Source organism: Cervus elaphus, chromosome 31, assembly GCF_910594005.1.
Source record: "Cervus elaphus chromosome 31, mCerEla1.1, whole genome shotgun sequence".
NCBI lineage: Eukaryota > Metazoa > Chordata > Mammalia > Artiodactyla > Cervidae > Cervus > Cervus elaphus.
Window position 1 is genome coordinate 48919798 of NC_057845.1, and position 26689 is coordinate 48946486.

Below are 26689 nucleotides of genomic sequence, written 5' to 3' on the forward strand. Positions count from 1 at the left end.
ATGGGGAAACAATGGAAAGGGTCACAGACTTTATTTTCTTGGGCTCTAGAATCACTGCAGATGGTGACTGCTGCCATGCAATTGAAAAACACTTGCTCCTTGGAAGAAAAGCTATGATCAACTTGGCATATTAAAAAGCAGAGACATTACTTTGCTGACAAAGGTCCATCTAGTCAAAGCTAGTAGTCATGTGCAGATGTGAGAGTTGGACTATAAAGAAAGCTGAGCACCGAAGAATTGATGTTTTTGATCTGTGGTATGGGAGAAGACTCTTTAGAGTCCCTTGGTCTGTAAGGAGATCCAACCAGTGAATCCTAAAGGAAATCAGTCCTGAATATTCATTGGAAGGACTGATGTTGAAGCTGAAACTCCAATACTTTCGCCACCTGATGAGAAGAACTGACTCATTGGAAAAGACCCTGATGCAGGGAAAGATTGAGGGCAGGAGGAGAAGGGGAGGACAGAGGATGAGATGGTTGGATAACATCGTTGACTTGATGGACATGAGTTTGAGCAAGCTCTGGGAATTGGTGATGGACAGGGAAGCCAGGCGTGCTGCAGTCCATGGGGTCGCAAAGAGTTGGACATGACTGAGTGACTGAAGTGTCAAAAATAATAATAGTTCTCTCAAAAAATGCAATGGTTGTTGTGTTTATAGTTTTAATACAGAGGAGTTCTTAGGTTAGATTTATACATCAACATTATTCTTGGCAGAATATGTTTACTCATTAATTCATTAAAAAATGATTTATTGAGGATATCTGATGCATCAGGCTGGATAATTGAAAACTATGGCTCCTGCTCTCAAAGAGGGCACCATCCACTGAGGAGGTAAGTGTAGTGACTGAGTACTTGTGAGTAGACTCTAATGTGGATTCGGGATGATAGAGGATTAGAGGAGCGGAATCATCCTGGGGTTTCTTAGTTGATGAAGATAAGTTGGTCAGATAAAAATGAGTGGGCATTTGAGACCAGTAATATAGTCAACAACAAAGATAGAGAGGCTTAAAACAAATAGTTCTCTAGGGAAATCCACTAACATTGCTACAGCGTAAAATAAAGATTAGAAATGTCAGTGGATGGGTCGAGGGAGGGGTAGAAGACAGGACCTTCTATGTCATGCTTGGAATCTTGGTCCCTTTTTGTACGAGTCATGGAAAGATGTAGAAGGGCTTTAAATAGAAATAGATATTTGGAGAATGAACTTGAAACAGCCTGGAGCTAACTGAGATGCTCCTAAAATAATCTATAATAAAGATAATATAGTAATAGTGGAAAGTGGAGAACTAGATATATCTGAAAAATATTTGGAGGTAAAATCAGCAGGATATTTACTGAATGGGAAAAAGTGATGGGTGAAGGAACAATTAAGAATATTTATCATGTGAGTGATTACTTAGATGGCAAAGCCCCTAACGTGTGTAAAAGTTCCTAGTGAAATAGGTTTAGAGGGGAAGGGGTGAGGCTGGGTGAGCGATTTTAATTTTAAAGAGGGCTTTAGGCCATTCAAATGGCAGTATCTGGCAGACATTGGAATGTATGAAGTCAAAACTAACAAAATATTTTTAACTGGGTATATCAAATTGCAACCCACTCTAGTATTCTTGCCTGGGAAATCCCATGCACAGAGGAGCCTGGTGGGCTACAGTCCAAATGTTCACAAAGAGTTGGACATGACTGAGTGTGATTGTTGTAACACTATAATAACAAGTCAATTCTGAAATCATTTTTATGCAGCTGGTAGTTAACATAATAAGCATGGGCTGAGATTTCCCAGTGAAAGAGTGTGTAATAAAACTAGTAGACCAACAACACAGTATTTAGAAAGTTTTAAGGGATCAGAGAAGGAAAAATCCAACAAGGAGGCAGAATAGGATTGGCTACAAGGTATTAGAAAATCTAGGCTGGAGGATAAGTGCCAACCAAGCTTGGCAAGTAGAAAGCTTTGTGTGTTCTTACATGCTTCTGGAATGATGGACAGAAAATTATTAATTTTGTTTGCTATAGGAAAATCTAAGACAATAAGGAATAATATTTACCTACAGATAACTATGATGAGGAAGTCATTAGTATCTTGGTGAGAGACAGTCCAGGGCTGTGATAGGACAGAATGATTATTACTGTGCATTGGGGATGACCACATGAATGGCAAAGCAGAGGGAGAAATATAAACTGATCTTTGGAGAAGTTTGGATGAGAAAGTACTGAGAAAGATTAAATAGTTCTCACAAGGAAATACTACCAATAAAGGGAAATTTGTTTGTTTATAATGGGGAAGACCTGAGCATATTTCAAGGCTGGGAGGAAAGAGCAAGTGGAGAGGCAGAGACTGAAAATACTGAGCTAAGAGGCAAGATGGTCCTGAACTAACAGAGCAAGGCTCCAGAGGAATCAGGATGGCACAGGCTCATTGGTGGGCAAGACGTGGCAGGTGGGAAGTCCGTGAATTCCCAGGTAGGAGAGGGAAGAGAAGAGGAGCCTGGCTTTGTGGAGAGACAGATTTGTGGGTTTGGAGCCTGGATGTAGAGAGAGGGAGAGAAGAAAGAAGGGGAAGAGTGAGCAGGGAGGGAGATGGAGGAATAAGAAAGAAAGGCAATTTAAATGTCTAATGAAGTCTATCAAAATATAACAAAATAGGAAGTTGAGTTCTGCTGGAAGATTTCTTTTTTTTTTTTTTTAAGATTTCTTTTTATACAACTGATCAAAACATCCTAGAATTCTGCCTCTCTATCTTAACTTAATATTTTACAAATCCTCTTCTCTACTCAGACAAACAAAACCCCTCAACTCTCCCTGAAACTCAGACTATAAAGGGTAATATCTTTCTCTTCCTTCCCCACTCATCTTCCAAGCTCTTTTCTACAGGCAAATCTCGGCCTTCCCCTGCACGAAATTCATTTTATTGGATTGCAGAAAAGTGAGGGAGAAAATAGGGGAGCTTAAAAGTATAATAATACACTAATACGTATTTTTCTGTTGGCTAAACTGTTGTTAAGATACTACCAGGAACAGTTCTAAAATGCCACATGTCATTATTCTGTATTTTTAGATTCATGTAGGGAATAAAGAAGCAGATGAAGAAAAATACTGGTAGATTCTTTTTTTTTTTTTTTTTGAAGAAAGTCTGCCTATCATTCTCTTTCAAGCTTCTGGTATTACATAGCAGTGAAGCTTGGACTCTGGAGTTGGGCTGCTTGTGTTTAAATCCCAGCTCTTTCATATATGAGCTTTGTGCCTCTAGGCAAGTTGTTTAGAGAAATTAAATATACCTGCATCTCCTCATCTATAACACGAGGGTGATGATAATAGCATTGAACTCACAGTATTATTATGAGGATTAAAGGAGATAATGTTGGCAATATATAGCAAGTCCTCAATAAATGTTAATCATTATTACTTTGACTACTAATACAGAGAAAAGAATAAAAAACAGGTCAGAGAGAAGACAACCTAAATGTGTGTCAGTTTACTCTAGAAATAGTCTGTGAAATAAGAAGTTATTAGAATTTTTCTTTATATCAAAGTACTCAGAGCTAGGAAGCCAGCAAAACTTCAAGGATGTTTGATGGTAGGTTCTCTGAATATGAGAAGGCTGTTTAGTGGTCCCAAGTAAGAGTGAATCACACAATTGAACTCAGAGTCAATTAGAAAGACAAATATCATATGATATTGCTTATATGTGGCATTTAAAGAAATGATGCAAATGAACTTACTTACAAAATAGAAACAGACTCACAGATTTAGATAATGAACTTACAGCTACCAAAGGGGAAAGCTTTGGTCGGGGGAGGGGGCATGAATTAGGAGCTTGGGATTAACATATACACACTACTATATGTAAAATAGATAGCCAACAAGTCCCTACTGAATAGCACAGGGAACTCTGCTAATATCCTATAATAATGAAATAGGGAAAGAATTTGAAAAAGAATATGTGTATATGTACAACTGAATCAATCTGGTATATGCCTGAAACTAACACAACATTGTAAATCAACTATAGTCCAGTATAAAATAAAATTTTTAAAAAAGCATGTATGAATATGTGCATGTTTCTGGAGGAAGGGACATTGGCTTATCACAGAGAGACCTTCCACTTTGGTGACGTAGACTATAGGGTTTATAATACAGCAAGTTTTATGATAACTGTGAAGATAATACTTTTATACTGTGAAGTTGCAGCTATAAATATAAATGGTGATATGAGTGATCAATAGGCTTCCCAGGTGCCTCTAGTGGTGAAGAACCTGCCTGCCAGTGCAGAAGATGCAGGTTGGATCCCTGGGTCTGGAAGAGGGTAATGCAAACCACTCCAGTAATCTTGCCTGGAGAATCCAATGGACAGAGGAGCCTGGCGGGCTACAGTCAATAGGGTCACAGGGTCAGATACAACTGAAGTGACTTAACGTGCGTGCATGAATGATTAGTACTTGTTAGCATATGATTATAAACATAATTGCAAATACTTGTAACATATCTTTGGAATACTTGTTAGAAATGTAGTGTATCCTTTCAAACAATAAGCTGATTTTTAGATGTGACCAATAACAGAGGCTGACATTTATTTTGTGGAAATATTCTAAGATCTTTTCATATAGTAATTAATTTTATGCTCACAACAACCAGAGAGGTAGGCTCTATTTTTCATATCACTTTATGGATGAAGAAACTGAAGGAGTGTTGAGTAAAAGTCATATAAACAGCAAAGAGTGTCCTGAAACCCAGCTAACTCTATATTATCTCTCAAGAATACTAAACATAGTTTATTTTAATATGGATTTTTAAATAATACCTGAATTAAATCTTACTTTACAAAGGACTAGAATAAACTTTCAATAATTCAATTCAAAAAAGTATTAAAAGTTTCATAATTAGTATTTCTGTATACTTAATGTAATTTATATTTGTAATCCAAGATTTCATCATTTGAATTTACCATTCTATAGAAGTTAATTTCCAGAAGGACTCTTAGAGAGGATTGCCACTCAAAAACCCAATTTGAAAAAAGTAAAATATAATTTACAGAAATTTACTCTTTCAAACAGTACTAGCCTTGAGCACTAATCAGAACACACTCTTAACTTAAAGGTTAATCTATAATTCAAGGGAAAATAACTATTGTTCATGATTATTAATTTGGTTAAACGTTTTGAGAAACTGGTTTCATTATGAGCCAGAAAACAAATTGATTTACAGAAATATATTGGCTTCATTTAAGACATAATAGAATAAAACTATACATGTATAATTTCTTTTTCCTTTATTTTCTAAACCAAAATCTTTTAGAGGGCTTAAATTTACAGAGGAACCCTAATGAGTAGCACGTATTGAATATATAAAACCTGGGCTTGGAAAATTATACTACATACACAAATTCTTTCATGTGAATTGACATCTGTGTATACTATCTTTGATTTTATTTTCATGAATAGACACAGAAGCATGCTTATATCAGTTGCTAAATGATGTTGATGGGAATGTAACCCTTTGACTGTGTGGATCACAATAAACTGTGGAAAATTCTGAAAGAGAGGGGAATACCAGACTGCCTGACCTGCCTTTTGAGAAACCTGTATGCAGATCAGGAAGCAACAGTTAGAGCTGGACATGGAAAAACAGACTGGTTCCAAATAGGAAAAGGAGCACGTCAAGGCTGTATATTGTCACCCTGCTCGTTTAATTTATATGCAGAGTACATCATGAGAAACGCTGGGCTGGATGAAGCACAAGCTGGAATCAAGATTGCCGGGAGACACATCAATAACCTCAGATATGCAGATGCCACCACCCTTATGGCAGAAAGTGAAGAAGAACTAAAGAGCCTCTTGATGAAAGTGAAAGAGGAGAGTGAAAAAGTTGGCTTAAAGCTCAACATATCAGAAAACTAAGATCATGGCATGCTGTCCCATCACTTCATGGGAAATAGATGGGGAACCAGTGGAAACAGTGCCAGACTTTATTTTGGGGGGCTCTAAAATCACTGCGGATGGTGATTGCAACCATGGAATTAAAAAGACACTTACTCCTTGGAAGGAAAGTTATGACCAACCTAGACAGCGTAGTAAAAAGCAGAGACATTGCTTTGCCAACAAAGATCCGTCTAGTCTAGGCTATGGTTTTTCCAGTGGTCACGTATGGATGTGAGAGTTGGACTATATAGAAAGCTGAGTGCCGAAGAATTGATGCTTCTGAACTGTGGTGTTGGAGAAGACTCTTGAGAGTCCCTTGGACTGCAAGGAGATCCAACCAGTCCATCCTATAGGAAATCAGTCCCGAGTGTTCATTTGAAGGACTGATGCTGAAGCTGAAACTCCAAGACTTTGGCTACCTGATGCAAAGAGCTGACTCATTGGAAAAGACCCTGATGCTGGGAAAGATTGAAGGCAGGAGGAAAAGGGGAAGACAGAGGATGAGATGGTAGGATGGCATCACCGACTCAATGGACATGGGTTTGGGTGGACTCTGGGAGTTGGTGAGGGACAGGGAGGCCTGGCGTGCTGCAGTTCATGGAGTCGCAAAGAGTCGGACACGACTGAGCGACTGAACTGAACTGAACTAAAGTTAGTATAGCCACTATGGGGAACAGTATAGAGATTGCTTAAAAAACTAAAAATAGAACTATTATATGATCTTGAAATTCCATGCCTGGGCATATATCCAGTGAAAAATCATAATTCAAACAGATACATGCACCCCAATGTTCATTGAAGCACTATTTAAAATAGCCAGGACACAGAAGCATCCTATTATGAATATCCATCAGTGGAGGAATGCATAAAGAAGATGTGGTGCACATATACAATGTAGTATTACTCAGCCATAACAAAGAATGGGGTAATGCCATTTACAGCAACGTGGATGGACCTACAGATTGTCACACTGAGTCCACTATGTCAGACAGAGAAAGATAAACATCCTATGATATCACTTATACGTGGAATCTAAAAAATAGTACAAATGAACCTATTTACAAAGCAGAAGTTGAGTCACAGAAGTGGAACACAAACTTATGGTTTCCAAGGGGTAAGTGAGGTGAGATAAATTGGGAGGCTGGGATTGATATGCACACACATACTATAAATAAAATTGATAATTCATAAGAACCTATTGTATAGCACAGAAAAGTCTAATCAGTACTCTGCAATGACCTGTGTGGGAATAGATTCTAAAATCATAGTGGATACTTACACATATCACTTACTCACTTTGCTCTATGGCAGAAACTAACACAACATGCACCAATAAAAATTTAAAATTAAAACAACCTATTGTAGACTATTATAGAGTCAAAGAACACTAATAGAAAGGAAGTCATCTTATATGTTCAATATTTTAATGAATAAATTGGTTCCTCAGTGTCTACAGGGTAAACACCTAACTTCCTACTGGACATGAAGCTGGGGACCTTTTCTACAAACTTCACCTGTTTGCGCCACAGCTACTTCCCATTTCCAGGAATAATAAACTCCAGTTAGTATTCCTTGAACCTGGAACCTATTATGTGTTCCATGCAAAGTCTAAACCTTTCACAAATCCTGGTAAAATCCTGGTTCAAGACTTGGTTTGAGAGGCTCCTTCTCTTACAACTTACCTTAAATTGTTTAGACAGAGTGGGTCTCTTTATTTCTTGAACCAGTTTCATAAACTGTTTATAAATGGGCATAGACTGTTTTTAAAACTGGCTCAAGAAATAAAGAGACTCACACTGCTTAAAAAGATTACTTCCTTTCTTTTTTTATTCTTTACCCCTATAATAGTCTGTGCGTATGTGTATAATAAGCATTTATACAGTTTCAGAATTTTAAAGTTTAGACACATTAAATGCAAAGCTTTAAATATTTAGCATAATGATTCTATATGAAATTTCTTGAAAATTTACTGAATTTGTATCTCTTTAAAATCTTATGTCATGAAATAAGAAAAATTCTGTTCTATAATCTCATTCTTATGCAAATTTCTAGTGATATAAGTTGATAAAGCATAATATTAAATGTTACGATGAACTCAAACAAAGCACTTTTATGAATATTTATATTTACTATTGGTTTTGACAGTTTCCCTTACATATAGGACCTCTCTTTTGTGCTTGTGTTCTGAGGCCAAGATTGTCATGTTAACTGATGTATCTTCATGTGAAAGAAGGGATATCAGTAGTTGGAAATAAGTGTTGGCCCAAATACTGTCACCAATAACCTACAGATATGTGCTTGTGAAAGCGTTTACAGTAACTGTCAAGAGATAGATCAGAGAATTGATGAAGATGTGTGGCATGGGGACTTCCCTGGGAGTCCAGTGCCTAAGACTCCATGCTCCCAATGCGGGGGACCTGGGTTTGATCCCTTGTCAGGGCACGTGAGCCCACATGCTGCAACTAAGAGCGCTCATGTCAGAGTAAGTATGCCTCAACTAAAGATCCCACATGCTGCAACTGAGAATTCAAATGCAGGCAGTAACTGAAGATTTCACAGACCACAGCTAAGAACGGGCACAGTCAAACAAATAAACTAATTAAAAAATGCTTTCCATGAAAACAGCATTTATAACTGGATGAGAGTCATTAGAAGCAGATTTCATCTACTTCAGTCATACTTTCTTGCCTTTTGCTCCTCAGTTTCTTGGTTACCCCCTTATACAAAATCCTGAGAAGGAGCATTAGTGATTGACACAGTGGCAGTGTGTGGAATATAGCGATGTTATGCTTGTACGCCTTGGCCTCAAACTCTTCTCCAGCCAATTTTCTTCAAAATTCTCCAATTTTCTGACCACATTCATGGGAGCTCTTGGAGGACAAGATGTAAATAAGGATTTTCAAACCAGTGGCTCCCAGATCAACTACTAGCAACGTTTTGGTTTGCATGTTTGTTTGGATCTTTGCTGTGTGTTTTAATTATATTTATTCATTTACTTTTGGATTTTAGGTAGAGAAAGTCAGATAATCACACTTCTCAGTCCATAGCCTATTTTTTAATCATATGTCCATATAGTACTTTTGGGTTTTCTAAAAAAAAAATTTGGTATTCCTTTCTCATTTCTCATAATTAGTCTTCTTTTCCATAACCAAGGCAGGACCCTAATATGTTTGATTTATATCAGTACAGGAACTCTTATAGAATATTTTGTGTTGTTTTTAATGTAAACATTTTAAATTTATATAAATGACTTTAAGCTAGAAATATCACTCAAGTTCTTTTTTCCTCAATGCAATGTTTTATAAATCATGTTGCTATGGGCCATGAACTATTTTTATAAGAGTTGAATCAGTTCTCAACATTTACAAATTAGATCTTTACATACAAATGTAAGTTGTTGGTTTCTCTTAAGTCTGTATTTCTTCATGGCAAACAGTCATAGGGGCTGTATTGACTGCTATCTTAAGAAGGGGCATATGCTACCCTCTCCAGTATTCCCTGATAGCTCAGTTGGTAAAGAATCTGCCTGCGATGCAGGAGACCCGGGTTCAATTCCTGGGTCAGGAAGATCTGCTGGAGAAGGGAGAGGCTACCCACTCCAGTATTCTTGGGCTTCCCTTGTGACTCAACTGGTAAAGAATCCTCCTGCAATGTGGGAGGCCTGGGTTTGATCCCTGAGTTGGGAAGACCCTCTGGAGAAGGGAAAGGCTACCCACTCCAGTATTCTGGCCTGGAGATTTCTACGGACTGTGTAGTCCATGGGGTCGCAAAGAGTCAGACATTTCCATTTCTGGGCATATACCCAGACAAAACTATAATTCAAAAAGATACAGGTACCACTATGTTCATAACAGCGCTATTTTCAATAGCCGAAAATGGACACAGTCTAATTGTCCATTGACAGACGAGTGGGTAAAGATGTAGCAGATGTATAAAATGGAATAGTACATTTGGTGATCATTGCAGACAATATAGAATGAGGAGTTCACCAGGCTCAGAGGATCCAGGTCTTGCTTCTGCTGTACTTTAAAAGAGGTCCCAACCCCAGGACCATGGACAAATACCAGTTCATGACCTGTTAGGATCTAGGCCACACAGCAGGAGGTGAGGTGCGGGTGCGTGAGTGAAGCTTCACCTGGATTTACGGCCACTCCCCACCACCTGCATTACCACCTGAGCGCAGGAAACAAGCTCAGGGCTCTCACTATTGATTGTGCATTGTGGTGAGCTTACAATCATTTAATTATATATCACAATGCAATTATAATAGAAATGAAGTGCACAATAAATGGAATGCTCTTGAATCATTCTCAAACCATCCCCACACCCCCAAAAATTGTCCTCCACGAAACCTGTCCCTGGTGCCAAAAAGGTTGGGAACCACCACTTTAAAACATCAGGCTTGGGGGGGAGGCGGTTCCTTTCTGTGCCCCCATCACCCACTTTTCTGTTCTATTTCCAATGTGTCACTAGACCCACATGAGGCCAGGCCATGCTGACTACAGAAGGCAAGACATTTCTAATTATCAGAGTTTTCTGCTCTCTCTAGATGAGATCCGGCTTGTGTTTGAGGTGAGAAGAGGATGTCACTTGATAAAGAAGTTGTAGAACCTGCAGTAAATGGTAGCTCTCTTCTCTAAAGGAGGTAGAAAGAACATATTTGAGAAACTTCTCTGAAAATGTGCTTTGTGCATCTACAATGCAGTCCCTGGCTTCAGTCCTGAATGACAAGAACCAAGGTGTTATCCGTTTATTATAAAGCTTTTTGTCTTTTCTTAATCTGGCTATAGACCAGGTTTGTAAAAGTCCAAGGCAAGACAAGTTCAAGATAAAAATCTATATATACCTATAAGAAAAATTGTATATACCTATGGAAATTTTTATATACCAATTTAAGGTTAGATTTCAATGATTTATTTTGTTTTTACTACAGCTTTAATTAACATGTTCTTGTAATATACACAAGGTATTTCTGATATTTTGAAGTTAATGTCTTTCTTTTTTGTGAACACTGTTTAAAGTAAAAATGTCAATAAATCAATTTAACAATATCACACAAACCTGCCAAATACGTTTGTTCTCAGTTGGTAACTGAATCGTATTTATGCATTTTATTTATAAAAATAAAATTTTGCTCATGCTACTTTCAGACAGACAGGGTACATTAGTGAAATTGCTTTCTATTCAATGACAGTATCTAATATTTATTGACCACCTACTATATGTCAAGCACTGTACCTGTGGCTGTACATATTCTATTTTGATTAATTCCAGTTAGATTAAGGATAGGGTTAGTACTTCTAGTTTAGATCTGAGGATAATGACTATTGTAGAAGTTATATCACAGAGTAAACTGGTAGAGAATACACAGATAGTATGTGGCTGAATTGTAATTAAATAATGATATTGAAGCCCCTCCCCACAACGCATATACACACACACTTTGAAGACTAAGCAAACCATTCACAACGTGAACCTATCTGATTTCAGATCTCACACTTCCCTTATTTTAATAATGATAGTGTTATAAGGAAGAGACAACCTGCCTTGATTCTCTTCCCCAGTGCTGGCAAGGCTGGGGAGGCTTCGCCAGTCTGATCTGAGGGGCACTGGGAAGGAAAGCCAGACCCAGACTAGCCCTAGAACAAATCTCCATCTTCAATTTAAGATCTATTCCTTAGGGTCTTTCTTGATGGCTTCTAGGTCTTTTCAAGCCCCTTAGTAAGTTTTCAATATTTCTAGAGTATTACGCTTTAAGAAAAAGCTTTAAGAGAAGGCCATATGACAGATGTGAGGTAGCAAATAATAAGCGGAACTTATTCACAGTTTTCTCTGCTCAGCACGTGGAAAGGTATCAATACTGACCTTTAGAAAAATATTATGTTTTGATATGATATTATCAATTAGGTATAAATATCATTTAAGAAAGTAAACATGCTATCCTACAATGTCATAAGCTTGCTTTTTGTTTTTTTTTAATAAAGCATACCTGCTTTGGCTGTGTCAGATGTGTGATGTGTGTTACCTCAAGGTCAAATGAATCCCTGCAGAGAGACCACAAACACACAGCATTATAAATGACCTCAGGAGAACAGAAAAGTGAATGCTAATCGTTTGTAAACACTCCAAGACAGCAGGAGCCTATTCTGGCTAGGTTGCATGACACTTCTAATGGCAGGATGGCTTGACAGCTCTTTCATTCTAGGGGTGAAAAAAAATTGGAAAAGAGTCAGGGGGGTCATAGCCAAATCAAAATCTCAAGGGAAAAATCAAACCTGAGATGTACTCTTTAAAAAGAAGCAGTGTATCCAATGTGTGGACACTTTATGGTGACCCGTATTTGATTATACGATGGGTTGCTGAGCACCAATAATTTCAACTTGATGAGAACTATGAAAATTTTCCAAAAACAAAGACAAAAGTAGAAAAATTATACAAAGCAATTAGTTAAATGGGGGCAGCAAAACAAGGAAGAATAATTAAATTACAGCTTTTATTTTTATTTTCTTACCACTAGCAATATGGTGATTGGTATTCTCTGTTGATAGAAAAATCTGCATTCCTGTTTATTATATACATTCACCCATTTATTACTTCATGAGCATAAAAAAATTAATTCTACTATATGCTGCTGCTGCTGCTGCTAAGTCGCTTCAGTCGTGTCTGACTCTGCGCGACCCCGTAGACGGCAGCCCACCAGGCTCCCCGTCCCTGGGATTCTCCAGGCAAGAACACTCGAGTGGGTTGCCATTTCCTTCTCCAATGCATGAAAGTGAAAAGTGAAAGGGAAGTCACTAAGGGCTGTCAAAATTAATAGGGTTAAAAAATACTAGAAGATGGCACAGATGAGATGAAAAGCCAGAAGAGAAGTGGAAACTTTAATACCTGGGGAAGGAGGAGGTGTACAGGTCAAGAAAAGAGAAGAAACTGTCAGTGGTGTTAGGTTGGAACCCAAAGAACAAATAGGTGGAATGGTGAGTGTTGGACCTTCCTCCGTAAAGAAAGAATCACCTGCCTGTTGGCATTTTGGGGGTCTTGCCTGCTGCGGCTGCTGGGCTTCCATACTGTGGAAGTTGTACAGTATCCTGCACCAAGAGAGTTTACGTGAACGTTTCTGTGGTTCTAGCTGCCATGTATCTACTTTGTATGTTAACCTTAGTAATTATTACATGTTGATCAGAAACGTTGTCATTTTAACAATGTAAATTGGATCATATTAACATCCCTAGTGAAAAAGCTTTAAAAGCTTCCTATTGACCTTGGAACCATATTCATCCTCCTTGGCATCACATTTTAGGCCTTATGTGATCTAGTCCCTAAAGACTCCCCCAATTTTACTCTCTTTCGCTCACCCCCGACTCTCCATCCACCACCTGCCCTGACTTCCCTTTAGTGCCTCAAACACGCCAAGGCTCGGCCCATGCTGTTCCATTTGCTAGGATTTCGCACTCCCACGCCCATTATTTTCCAGCTGACTAGCCTCATTCATCTTTGCAATTTGATTTCAAATGTCCCTTCCTTAAGAAAGCCCCTTCTAACCATTAAGTCTAAAATAAATTACTAGTCAGTCCCTCATTATTTTCTATCATTGAACACTATTCTTCTTTATAGCACTTGTTACAAATTGGGATTGCCTGATAGTATATAATGCAATTATATTGTAAAGTACCTAGCTCCATAAAGATAGGGACCATGCTGTTTTTCATTTACAGTATAATGTATGATTTAGAAGAAAAAGCCAGATAAATATTTGTTAAAAAAGAGTGAGTAAAGACCAATTATGAATGACCTTGAAGAATATAGGCAATCAGTTATGTAATATAGGCAAGATTCTAGAGTCAAAATATTATTTTAAACTTAAGGTCTCTAGAGAGAAATAACAAGTACAGCCGATGGCCATAAATGCTTGAGCTAGATGACCTCCAAACGTCTTTGACATATTTGGCATTTCAAGAGTCCAGAAAAGCCAGGTCCAGTCCCGGCTTTGTGGTCCTGACCCTTTACTTCTTTAAGCCTCAGTTTCCCAAAGTGTTAAATGAGTGGTTGAATTGGATGGCTTTTGTGATTTCTATATGAAAGAAATTCACATGTTCGTGTAGGAATTTTAGAAAATGGTCCAATATGGCAATCAGGATGTTAATGCCTAACCGCCTCTTGCTGTGTGAAGTTGCCGGCATGGTATCTGAAAGTTAAACACCTAGGTCTGTGTACTCGCATTTCATCCATTCCTTTCACCTAAAGAGCATATCTGATTTCTGCAAGCAGAGACTAGAAACATGTATGGACAAATACTCAAAAAAAAGCAAGCGTTTAACTTTCTAAGCACCCTTATCACTTCAACATCGAGGTTTGGCACAGAATCACAGATTTCTACACAACAGCTGCCTTCACTATCACGTGTGCATACTGAACAAGAGATTTCTGCTTTACAAGAGGCAATTGCAGAAAGTCAAACATTCGGCTGCTCTAACTTCATATGTCACTACCTAAGGAAGTCATTTTATAGGCTATTTGGGTCTTTTTTCTTTTTTTAGCCCGTAGTCTCACATCGTGTAAGCGGATAAAATCCAAAATACATGAATCTGTCCTCGCTCAATGTGTCTGTTACTGCTACAGTTAACGCTTTCGACTCTAAAAGCACCATTCTGCCAGAGGACAGTGCCCCCATGTCTCACAGTATCAGTGTTAGAGAGTACCGGCCGGGTGGTTTGGCATGTTATGTAACTACTGTTGATAAAGTTCAGTTCACAGCCAGGAAATCACAGCCTTCCACTAAGGCTCACAAATGCAAGTCTGATAGAAAAATCTGTTAGTGAACTCACCTATAATTTACTGTGGAGAAACTTTCTAAGTTTCTTAGAAACTTAGAAACACTGCTTACACCGAGGACCAAAAGATGTTACAGTTTATTTTAGAATCTAGGAGAAGGAAGTTTTATTTCTAGTGTTTTCTTTCTTAAGAAAGATAAACGATATTAGATACACAACTTGGACTCAGATATAGTCTTATTTGTGAACTGCTGGGATATGACCTGATCTGGTAGATAGGGCCTTTATGAATAGAGAGCTAAGAAAAAGCATTATGGATATGTTAATGGTGTCTGATGGTTAGATTTGGAGTGAGGCAGGTTTGTTAATTACTACATCAGTTACGGGTCGACATTGAATGAATTAGTACTGGAGGTACAATTGGACGATGACTTTGGTTTATACAGTTCCTCCTTGGGACTGGATTACCCCTTGCTCTTTTCCTTCCCAACAGGAACATCAAACATCCACCTGAACATCACCTGCTCTATAAAGCGTCTCTTAACTTTGCCTCCCCCAAGCAAATTGACTGCCTTCACCTACTCCTCTCTCTCTTCCCTCTGTGCTCAGCACACAGGGCTCTTATAAACTTTAACTACCAGGTTTAACTGATTCCGTTTGGGCAATAAATCTCATGAAAGAAGTCGCCATCCTATTCCTTTTTGTTTACCTTCGACTGTCTCACTATTATAAGGCAGGGCTAAAGAAGATGAATTTACCTGGCTAGCAGGCATTTCCAGTGTGATCAGATCCCTAATAAATGTAGTTCTTGACACCTGGTATTCACACCTTGCCAAAGATGAAAGGTTATTTTCAGTGGAAAACTGGCTTTGGGCTCTAGGGAAAAAAAGTAACAGTGAGATAGATTTTGTTTGCCTTCGGCTTCCCATTCCATAGCTTTCTTCCACTCCTCAGATTCCTAGAGTCTTTACGTTGCCTTTAGGGATTCAAGATCTTTACATGAGGTACCCACACGAGGTCTGCCCTGCCCAGAAAAGCTTCATGTCCCTCCATTTTCTTTCTCATCTTCTTCTAAGTCCAAATACAGGAAGACTTCTTACTGTAAATATTTATGCCAGGCATTGTTCTGGTTATCTGAACAAAGTAATGTATGTTACACAGTGAGGTATAAATTACTGATGCCTTATGGGGTATCAATAGGAAGAAATTGAATTAAGAGAATGTATAGACTTATAGGGAGATATCGTTCACTCTAATAGCGAATTACTAAACAAAAGCCTATCAATTTAAATCCTATATTTTAATTTCTAGGACAGGGTAATAAAATCCTTAGATGAGCCTGTCACCTCTTTTACATTTGATTTTCTGAAGAGGGAAGAAAATGCATCCTTGACACTTTAATGTACCCTAATAACCTCTGTTTATTTTCTTAATAATCTTATTTGATAGATAATTTGTACATTTCTTTAGAGTAGCTTGGAGAAGGCAATGGCACCCCACTCCAGTACTCTTGCCTGGAAAATCCCATGGATGGAGGAGCCTGGTAGGCTGTGGTCCATGGGGTCGCGAAGAGTCGGACATGGCTGAGCGACTTCACTTTCACTTTTCACTTTTATGCATTGGAGAAGGAAATGGCAGCCCACTCCAGTGTTCTTGCCCGGAGAATCCCAGGGATGGGGTTGCACAGAGTCGGATACGACTGAAGTGATTTAGCAGCAGAAGCAGTTAGAGTAGCTTACACAGGTTACAAAGCTTCTTCTGGGTTAAACTGAGAAATTTAAGGACTAATTTATCTCCCTAGTATACTTGTTTATTTCAGCCAATTCATGAAGTATACTTTCCCTTAGGAATGTAGGGGGAGAAGGTGTTTTATTAAGATTTTGTATGTAGACAAGTAAAAAGATAGGAAAGTCACATACCACCCATATTTGAACTTTGGTCTCAGGTTCCAGCATAGGAATATATATACCCAGGAACCGGTTATCCTCTGCACTGTGAAAGTCAGTAACAGGCATTGAGGTCAATTCTCGCAAATTGCAACTGTTGTCATTTACAGCTAGCTACTGGATCTTCAAATGGCTGGTTACTTGTTCTAGGAAGTCATGAGGCCTGGGTTGACTGTAGTACTATTTGGCCAAATCATTTGATTCATAACCCTATAGTGACACCCCCCCCATAATGGCCCCTGTGCTTCAGCCATCCTTACAAACTTCAGTCCATCCAAAGTAGATTTTCTCCCCTTAATCCATTGCTCCAGTTTTCTTTTTTTGTGCTCCATTCCCTTATAAGAAACATTTTAAGAAATGATTGTCCAAAATCATTATTGCAATCTACTGTTTGTTCTTAGGAAGATAGACAAATATCAGAATAATTCATACTGAATTGATTTGGGTTTCTTTCACTTAATATACCACATGCATTTTACTACCTTATTTAATATTCCTGCAGAATGACTGCCTTGGCTGCCTAGTATACAATAGCATGCTTTATTTTACCAGTCTCATAGTGCTGGATATTTAGTTTCTTTCTAAATGTTCCTTGTTATAACAAATGTTCAGCAATAATTTAAATATTAAAGCTCTCTATCACCTTTTTTTCACACATTTTTACTAATGATTTAAATGTAGTTTACTTGTAAGGCACTAGTTAGAACACTAATTGAAAATGACCTTGGTTCGTAGCTGGGGGTACCCTTGTACAATTATGAATTTGTCACCATTTTGGCAACTGAGAAGACATGCTTAAGACAAAAGAAACTTGCCTTGGTTTACTGAGTATTTTCAGTTCTTTTTACCAGCATTTTTATGGTCCTAATAGGGTTCTTTCAAAGCTTTTCTTAGCAGATTGAAATAGTGATACACCTATAAGCAGATATAGGTGTAATTATATCTGTTATCATTACAGTTATAAGCAGTTATAAAAGCAGTTATATCTGTGTAACTCCTGGAGATGTGTAGAGTATCCACTACATATGAGCACAAAGCAAAGCGAAGATTAATTACAAACAGAAAAAAAAATGACGGCCATACATAAGAAAAGAGAGGATCATTTTGTCTCTGTATATCCATTTGTCTACATCATCTATCGCCTTGACAGCTATTTAGAGAGGATTCTTCTTCCCTTGAGAAAAACCATATGCTTTAACACACAAACTTCCAGAAGTTCAGAAAACACAGCATTTCCACGGACTGCTGCTTTGCATGGGGCTGCCTGTGTTAGAGCCAGGAAGCCTGCTTCTGTGGGTCCAAGCGGATTTGGGCCTTTCCTGCTGGAATCAAGCGGATTCGGGCCTCCCTGCTGGAATCAGGCTCTTGGTATTTCTTTTACTATGTTTCTGGCCTTATAGCAGAATCTGGAACAGACTGCGGGCTGGAGTGTGTTGGCACATGTATGCAATTTTACCATCTGTTTTGCTTCTTCAATTCATCAATTTCTTCTACTTATCATCTCGCCCATCACTAAGTACAGTTATGAAAAATATGTACTCTGAGTATTTTGTCTTTAATTACTTTTATAGATCTTTCCAAAGGAAATTATGCTGTAATATGCAAGCAATGATAAAGTAAAATGCAATTGTGAAAAATGTAGTAAATCATTAAAATTAAATATTTAAGCCTCAACTAATTAACAAGTCAGTGGAAGTTGCGGTTGAGAAAAAGAACAGTTGAAAAAAGGGCGCTGAGTATGGCTGTCTTTGACAAAGGCAGGATCTGACATTGTTCCAGTGCAAGCTTATTTTTTTAAACTACTTTACATTTATATTAAAAACTTATAAAGCTATTTCCTCTACATATACTAGTTGAAATATTTAAATGCTAACATGGACTGCATGTATCTCTTGTGGAAGCTGGAAAGGATCGCTCCCTTGAGAGAAGAATCACCACCATTTATAAAAGCTAAAATAATTTGTAAAGGCTGAAAACATTTTGACATTTCAGAAGGGATGTATTTATGTTAACATAGTAATTATATTTCTGTCATAGATGGTACAAATGTAAGTGCCACTCTGCCAGGAAATTTTCCCAAACCTCTTCGATTCATTGCAAACAACTACCAGATGGGTAGCATTATCATTCTTTTATAGGAAAAAAGAATCTGGGACAAAGAATCAGCTAGAAGAATCAGACAGAGAGAAAGAGAACAACTGTAAAGATATAATAAAGGATACACGAATATATTCTGGATCCTATAAATACCCACAGGAGTTCCCCTGTCATGGTAAAAAAAGGACTATAAAAGAATATTAATACACCATCCACAGAACTGTCTGACAAAGAAATGGTAACTTGCTGAACATAATGTAACCTAATGAGTCTGTTGTAGAATTAGAAATACAACCTAAAATTCCTGACAAAAATAATCAGTTACCAGAGGCAGCTCCCCTTCACCTCATTTTAGTTTTATTTCAAAGAATGCCTTGCGGCCACAAAAGCTTAAATTAAATTATAAGGTGATAAAAATTCTGAAGGCAGTTAAATTTGTATTTGTCCATTCCTCAAGGAACTAAGAAAAGAAACTAGAAATTCTTCACTTATATCCCTTACTTTTCTGACCATTTACTAGTCATTTTAAATAAGAGTTTATAATTTGGCTTTAAAACCTGATGCCAACTCCATGACGCAAATGTAAATTTTCCTAACCCTTTGAACGAACAACAAACACCTTCTCTACCTGTTAACATTTGTTGCAGTAACTTAAATGAAGTTGTTCTTTTGCGTAATATGGTAAAGTTGATTAGATTCAAAACCAATTTGCTCTACAATCTCCTCCAGTCTGCCTACCATCCCCCTTTATTTTACATCAATCTGCAGAAGAGGAAGGAGCACAGAGGCTTGTGCATGAGACTTTCTTAATGCATCAGGCCTGGAAATAGTCCACATCATTTCCAGTCACATTCATTGACTAGAACTCAACTAGATGACCATATATAGCTGAAAAACAAAGTTCGCAAAACTAGTGTAGCAGCACACACCTGAGGAAGAGAAAGAGTTAGTCTCTGTGGTAGGTAGAACGTAGCTGTGATTAGAACTGGTTTGGAAACTGAGGCAGTGCTAAATCAGTGTATCAGCCCAGAGGGGAGGGTCAACAGAAAGCTAAAATAAGGAAGAATAAACAGTAGTTTGCAGTGAGAAGATCCAGAGCACGGGCTCAGGACTCACCTAATAAAATGCTTGCGGTCTGCTAAAGTATTTCTTATCTGGGACTCAAGTAAATCATGCAGGGTCCTGGGAACAGATGTTTCAGGAGTCTGGAATGGTCACCAAATAAGGCCCATTTGAATTTGGATGCCTTCCCCCTTGACTGGTTTTATGAGAGAGGGTGTGTGTGCAGACTACAGCCATGAAATTAAAAGACGCTACTCCTTGGAAGCAAAGTTATGACCAAACTAGACAGTATATTAAAACGCAGAGATATTACTTTGCCAACAAAGGTCTGTCTAGTCAAGGCTATGGTTTTTCCAGTGGTCATGTATGGATGTGAGAGTTGGACTATAAAGAAAAGCTGAGTGCTGAAGAGTGATGCTTCTGAACTGTGGTATTGGAGAAAACTCTTGAGAGTCCCTTGGACTGCAAGGAGATCCAACCAGTCCATCCTAAAGGAAATCAGCCCTGAATATTCATTGGAAGGACTGATGCTGAAGCTGAAACTCCAATACCTTGGCCACCTGATGCGAAGAGCTGACTCATTGGAAAATACCCTGATGCTGGGAAAGATTGAAGGCATGAGGAGAAGGGGACAACAGAGGATGAGGTGGTTGGATGCCATCACCGACTCAATGGACATGAGTTTGAGTAGACTCCAGGAGCTGGTGATGGACAGGGAGGCCTGGCGTGCTGCGGTCCATGCGGTCACAAACAGTCGGAAACGAATGAGCGACTGAACTGAACTGAGCTGATGTGTGCAGACACTGCTACCGCTCTCTGTGCTGACATTAGGTGTAGATTTGCCTCCTTCACTGGACTGAAAACTCCACAAAAGTCAAGAGTGTTATATCTGTTAACCTGTGCATTTCTGGAGTCTGGCATCTCAAGTAGCCTTTGTAAACTAAATTGAACTGGTTCTGTAGGTATATCTTAAACATGTCATGTAGCCTTAGATGGGCATGATGGGTTCTTGTTCATAAGATTTCCTCATTTTTAAAAAAGTAGTGCAGAATTTTTAGCTTGAGGTTTAGAGAATCTGGACACTCAATATTAAAGAATTTTCATGTTTCATTATATTCTGTTGACCCACCTAATGTGGAATATCGTATAATATAGTAGTTCTATCCTGCTCTGCTAAGCACCTTAAATATCCTAAGTAAACATAATAAATGGGGCTTCCTAGGTGGCACAGTGGGAAAGAATCTGTTTGCCAATGCAGGATACTCAAGAGACATGGTTTTGACCCCTGGGTTGAGAAGATCCCCTGGAGTAGGACATGGCAACCCACTCCAGGATTCTCGCCTGGAAAATCCCATGGACAGAGGAGCCTGGAGGGCTACAGTCCAAGGGGTCACAAAGAGTCAGACACGCCTGAGCATAGCACACACAAACATAATAAATATACAAGTAAATCCTTAATATGGGGGAAGGGAAGTAAATAGAATTTCTAGACTGAAGAATACTAACAAAGAGGATATCTCAAAGTCTAGAATTATGGTGAGGAAATGCAAAATATAAAAATGACCTAGAAGTATACTTGAAGTAACCTTATTATTCTGAATTTTTACTTAGCCTCCTGATTCTAACTTCATTATAGACAATATTTCACAGAAATTCCCTTTATAACCAATTTTACGGCAAACTTTACCCTGAAAGGGACTGAAAATCCTATATGAAGTCTTGCTGAGGTGTCCTAACATTGTAGGTGAATTGACAGCGCATGCTGACAGAGCATTTTATTGTACGTTCTTGTAACAAACGCGTAAGCTGTGCATCTATGCCCCATTTTCAGATGGAGTCACTTTGTGGTGGCGCAATCTATATTCAGTCCAGAGTCATGCTTCTTTTCAGTTTGGGGAACTTTCCATTGGGCTTCAATAAATCTATTTTTTATGTTTGAATTTGCAAATTGAAGGTTTCACTTTCTTCTAAGTATCATTTGATTTGCATCCAGTGAATTATTTTTCCATCTTCCTTTTTGTCCCTCAAAAGTACAAAAATGTGGAGTTTTCTGCTTAAGGCACTAAAAAGGGATTAGCAATCCTCACAAATTCCAACTTTATTTCCCCTCCTCTCTCCAAAACTGACTTCCTATCTCTGCTTTCCTCTTAAATCCATAAAGACCTGGATCATCTGCAAATATGTCCTAAGAATTCTCAAGATGGTGATGACAGCTTTTCGAGATTCCTGGGTAACTTTGTGAAGACCACTTTAGTACTAAAGCAAAATATGTATTAACAAACATCTTCTTTCCTCTGTCCCTTCCTTTCCTTCCTTGTCTTTTTTCTTATTAATTTATTTAGCTGTTATTTGGCTTAAATTTTAACCAAATTTATTTATTCATTAACTTATCCTTTTAAATAAATAAATTTTAATGGTTTAAATAGATGCTACAAGATAAAAAAGGGTGCAGTGTGAGGTGTCCCTTACTCATCTGTTTCTCATCCAATAGTCCTCAACCCCAGCATTCATTCTGTACTTTTTATTATTTTCCCTTTTATCTCTTTATCTGAACCTGACTACTAAATTTGGCATACAAAAAGATTTTACTTCTCTGTCCTTCAGCACTGTGTTAGTAAAGTGGCACTACGATTTACTGGGATATATTTAATACTTACGTGAAGAAAAGGAAATTGAAAAGTTTCATCGTCTATATGACAGCAGATCTATTACTAATAAATTTAAGTTGTACTGAATACTTGATGAAGGTTAATATAAAAAGTTATTATTTATATGCTAATTAAACACTGGGTTGTCATGGAAGGGTCTGTCTAAGAGTAAATGCAAAGCTGGGACCAAAATCCATTCAATCCAACTCAAACTGAAGCTGACATCTAATCCATTCTTCTCGAGGCAGAGCCATAATTAGAACATATATGTGGATCAAATGATGGAAAGAGGCCATTATTGTGATTTTTAAATAATTTCTGGGTTCATGTGCCTGCTAGGTTACTTCAGTGTGCCCAACTCTTTGTGACCCCATGGACTGTAGCCCGCCGGGCTCCTCTGTCCATGGGATTCTCCAGGCAAGAATGCTGGAGTGGCTTGCCATGCCCTCTTCCAGCGGATCTTTCAGATCCAGGGATGGAACCTGTGTCTCTCATGCCTCCTGCATTGGCAGGTGTGTCCTTTACCACTAGTGACACCTGTGAAGCCTCTCTGAGTATATGGAAAAACATTAAAGTCCTCCATGAACAATATGGGAAGGACAGAATTTTGCTTTTAAAGAGTATATGGACTTAAGAAATAAGTATTATTTTTATAAAAATATTTCATTATATCTACCAGAGAAGGATTTGCCAACTCAATAGTAGAAGCAAAAAAGAGTAGGGGGAAAAGGAGAAATAGGAGGAAGAAGAATTTCTATTTTCACTGCACTTATTTGGAATCAGGCAGATCTGCCTGATGGCGTTGAAGATTCTGGTCCTCCATATCTTCACTATAAAATGAGAATAATCATAATGCCTGTTTTAAAGATGGAAAAGTGCTTTGCAAACTATAAATAGCATTAAAATAATCACTTTGAAAATGCTCTTCTATTCTTTCCAACTTTAGTTAAAATTCAACCAGAGAAATCTATAATAACATTGGAATCACTGTCATGCTAACTTGCAGATATAGGGTATCTTTATTTAACAAGTTGCCTCAGTTCCAGAGAACTTGGCATTATTTTGCAGATAGACAATGCCTGAAAGTTTCAGTCTCTACTTGACTCATTGGCTTTGCTTTCATGCAGGACAAAACCTGCTGAATTGTAAGCTGGGCTTTGCTTGGAAGACTTTACAGAGGACAGCTAGTCCAGTTCTTTCCCTCTAGAGGGTACATGGAGAGTGAGGGAATCATTCATTATGCAGCAAATTCCATTTACTACTGGCTTGCTGTATATCCATCTTTAACTTGCAAGCATTAATCTTGGGTTCCCTTCTTTTGACCCACAGGGTGTATTTCCATATGGCAACTCTTAAATAATTGAAAGCTACTATTGGGTTTTCCCTAGGACATTGTGTGGTAGACCTGGCTGGTATCCTTTCTAATGGAACTCTTGATTTTACTCAAGTCCCTGCTCCCTTCTTCACACGTCATCATGTCTCAGAGGGACACGACCTTTCCTAGTTCTCAGGAGTCCGGGTTAGTGTGGGACTAATCCCATTCCTTTGAAAGTGATGTGTCAAGGAATGGCTGTTTCCTGCCTAGTCACTCAGTCGTGTCCAGCTCTTTGCAACCCCACGGACTGTCGCCCACCAAGCTCCTCTGTCCATGGTGATTCTCCAGGCAAGAATTGGCATGCCCTCCTCCAGGGGATCTTCCCAGCTCAGGGACTGAATCCAGGTCTACTTCATTGCAGGTGGGTTCTTCACCATCTGAGCCACCAGGGAATGGTAATGAGACATAATTTTGACCAATGCAATCAGAAGAGAAGTCTTCTGGAAAAAAGTTTTCTGTCTCTCTTTCTTTTTTTTAGTGAGTAATAGGAAGACGTATTGCTCTTGGATGTATTCTCTGAGTTTGATGCCTCGATCTGTCATTACTGTGTGAAAGCTACTTTAATTCTGGACCTCTTATTGCATAAAATACAATTTTTTATTTCTCATACCAACTTGAGTTGGAGCTGTTCCTGGCACCCAAGGGCATTGTAACTGATGAGCGCACATTTCTCTGCAGACAAAGCAGCCTCAGTACTTTTTCTTTAAGGTTTTCTTCGTATGTTTTTTCCCCCACTGAGCTTAGATTATCCTGGTCACTCTCTTACAAATGCTTTTTAATTTGTTGGAACCCAAGATTGAATGCAATAGTTTCCTTTGAGATGTTCAGTTCAGAGCATTCTGCTGACTCATGTGGAACTTCTGTCAAGGTCCCAAGACATTTTTGTGCTTGCTTTTCGGACACTACATCTCCTTCATCTTAAAACAGTGCAATTGCCTATTTGTGCAAACATTTAAAATTCATCATTATTAAGTTATACCTGGTCAGATTATATCCATTATCCTATTCTGTTGAGATACTATGGAAATCCTTCCTGGGAAACTATGCATTTGCTATCTCTTCCCCTTTTAATTATTCTTAAATATGTGAAAGAGGACCTCTGTATCTTTGTTGATAAAAACTTGAATCCAGACAGGGCTGAGAGGAAATTTATAATCAAGTCATTAAACAGCTTTCTTCTAATTGACAGTACTGTAGCAGTAAGCTCTTTTCATAAACTTGCACAGCCACTTAAAAGTCTTGAGCATACAACAGTCCATGGTCTTTCCTACACTGCATACATGCTATCAATTGCTTTCCTTTGATAGGAAAATTTTTAAGCATTAGAATTTATTTTAGTATGTTAAAAAATTTTGAACATAAATATTTTCATCTGCCATGATTCATTTTAATAAATACAGTCTGATCTTTACTGACCAAATAATTACTTTCTCAACCTTTTTTGATAAACCAGCTAAATATTTTGCTAAGATGGACATAATACAAATAGTGTATTTTTAATACAAATTCAAATTTCTCATTATTCTAAAAGCTTCAGACATTATTTTTCTGACTCTAGGTACCAGATGACTTTTCCAGTGTTTATCATAGATTATTGTGAGAGGTACAGTGTTCCCATTAGTATCTAGTATTAGTTCTCTGAAGGGTGACTGATGTTGGCTAGGGGGCTAAAACGCATTTAGAGTGTCTAGATGCCTCTCAGGTATCTTGGACTTTGGTGATTTCATACTTAGGCTTGTTCTGTCACTTTCTTTTTGAATGATCTCTTTCGATGCAGCAGATAATTGAGTATAGTGACTAAAGGCATCAGATCTGGCATTAGGCTGCCTGAGTTCAAATCCTGGTTCTGCCACTTGCTAACTGCGGACCCGTGGGCAAGTTACAGAACCTCTTTAAATTTCCATTTCCTCATTTGTGAGAAAATGGATGATAATATCCACATCATGGTGTTGTGTTTAGATTTAAATGAGATACTCTCCCTAAAGCCTCTCTTCTGAAACCTAGTTCCTGAACATCAACTCAGTAAAGTGTGATTATTACAGGGAAGATAAAGAAAGGGACATAGGCTAATACATTCTAGTTGTTGTAACTACGATACCTGCTTTAAGTACTAGATCTGTGTTTTCTTATTCTCATATTAACCAAATATGTTTCACTAGTTGTAGCTCATTTTCAGCACTATCTTTCTTACATTATCTTGCTTATTCAGATGGGTCCCTCTATCCATCTCATGTATGTTTATAGACATTGCAGTTTATCATCAGTTCAGTTCAGTTCAGTCGCTCAGTCGTGTCCAGCTCTTTGCAATCCCATCCATGGATTGCAGCATGCCAGGCCTCCCTGTCCATCACCAACTCCCAGAGTTTACTCAAACTCATGTCCATTGAGTCAGTGATGCCATCCAACGATCTCATCCTCTGTTGTCCCCTTCTCCTCCCGCCTTCAGTCTTGCCCAGCATCAGGGTCTTTTCTAATGAGTCAGTTCTTTGCATCAGGTGACCAAAGTATTGGAGTTTCAGCTTCAGCATCAGTCCTTCCAATGAATATTCAGGACTGATGCTGTTCTCTTGATCTCTCTCTCTTTCTCTCTCATCTTCTCTCATACAAGAAAATTTGCATAGTCATGTTTATTTGATGTAACTTTTCTTTTTGAATCAGGTCATGATATCAGCCTCTAACTTTGGGAAATGTGCTTTCCTCATGAGGCACTGATTACATGCTCAGTTCCTCCCTTATTTCTAAGTTAGTTCAGTCACTCAGTCGTGTCCGACTCTTTGCAACCCCATGGACTGTAGCACGACAGGCTTCCCTGTCCATCACCAGCTCCCGGGGCTAGGTCAAACTCACGTGCATCAAATCAGTGATGCCATCCAACCATCTCATC

The 26689-nt window shown here is 38.3% G+C and overlaps 1 non-coding gene across 1 annotated transcript; it reads left to right on the forward strand.

Moving 5' to 3' along the window:
- Nucleotides 1-9404: 9404 nt before the first annotated feature.
- Nucleotides 9405-9477, forward strand: TRNAR-GCG. Its single transcript has one exon. It is a non-coding gene; the product is annotated as a tRNA-Arg (tRNA).
- The last annotated feature ends 17212 nt before the right edge of the window (nucleotides 9478-26689 follow it).